Below are 1,453 nucleotides of genomic sequence, written 5' to 3'. Positions count from 1 at the left end.
TAAACTTCCAATTCACTATCACATGTTGGCACATACATCTCTAATCTGTATGTATCTAATTATTACTAGTCATAATCGGTTACACTTGGATCCTTGGTGCCTGTGTATGTCTATAAAATCATCAGGTAGATTTCAATGGTAATGTTTATCACCTCTATTAATTAACATGATGTAAATTTCCATGCTTCTTCCTCAAATATAATACATTTTTTAATTTGTTGATTTGTGTGTGTATGTGTGTGTGTATCACACAGAACATCCCAAGTCATCTTATTCAACTATACACCCAATTCCCAGATGGCACCCTCCCATAGCCTCCCTCCCCCCACTAGACCCTTTATACCCTGATATCCCTGCTACTGTCTGCTGTGTTGTCGGCACCCCAGCCATTCCCCACTACTTGCCCTTCTGGTGAATGAATCTAGTCAGCCTATCTAGAAGTCTTTGTTTTAGGAGGGTCAGCTGTTCCTCTTCTAGCAGCAATCAGTTGTCAATATTCCTTTAGATAAGATTAGGGTCTGCTGTTCATTTTCCCAGTTCTATACTGGGTTACTATCTGGGAGTCCCTTTGGTCCCCCTGGCCAACAACTCAAAAGAAGGTATCTCCTATCTGGCATTGTTGCTTGTTATGTAGCCTTTAGCTATACATATGGACTCTTAAGAAATTATATTGGCCCCTTTAATCTTTGGTTATACTTTCCTTTTGGATGTTTGAGGCCATACAGTTGGCCCAGATAAACCAATTTATTTTTACTCTTAAGGTCATTTGAGGATCTGTTCCTCAGGGGTCACATGGCTCCTTTTTTTTTTATCAGTTCCATCTATGTGAAGATAAGTCAAAGGTCCTGCTCAACCATGGTTGGCTTCACTTGGAAGCATGGAGGAAGTAATTCCTCTGTGTTGACCCTCCTCTTTGTAGACTGGACACTGGTTCAAGTCCATCTCGTGGGGTCTCCTCGGCCTCCTTCATCAAGAGGACAGTGACCCACCACAATTACAGGACATTTTCAGAGATGCTTATAGTCCCTTGGAAGTAGTCGACCTAGGAGGGCAAGGAGCAAAACTGTCCTTTATGTCCCTCTGACCAAATTAGTATAGGCCTCAAAGTATGTCTGTTAAACATCCAAGAAGGTTAGTTCCACCAGTCTGTTATTTTTAATTACTCTGGGTCATGTAGATAAATCTTGGGCAAAGACCTGTTCTCAGATAAACCTTACCTAGACATATATTTCTTGATCTGGTGTGTATAATTTGCCAGTAGGTTGTAGGAGTAATATGGTTCCCTCTGGTTTTCAAACTAGCTAGGCCTTATTTATCTCTCGTATTGTCTCACCCCTCCATCACAGTTTTCCAACTTAAGGTGCCCCCATTTCCCCCCTTTCTCCCTTAATAATACCCTTCTCCTATGGTCCTACCTCTCTTGAGCTCCTTCTTACCCATTATCCCTTAGGTT

The sequence above is a fragment of the Nannospalax galili genome, unplaced genomic scaffold (genome assembly GCF_000622305.1).
Source record: "Nannospalax galili isolate Female #2095 unplaced genomic scaffold, S.galili_v1.0 scaffold136, whole genome shotgun sequence".
Taxonomy (NCBI): Eukaryota; Metazoa; Chordata; class Mammalia; order Rodentia; family Spalacidae; genus Nannospalax; species Nannospalax galili.
Note: the sequence above shows the minus strand (reverse complement) of the source record.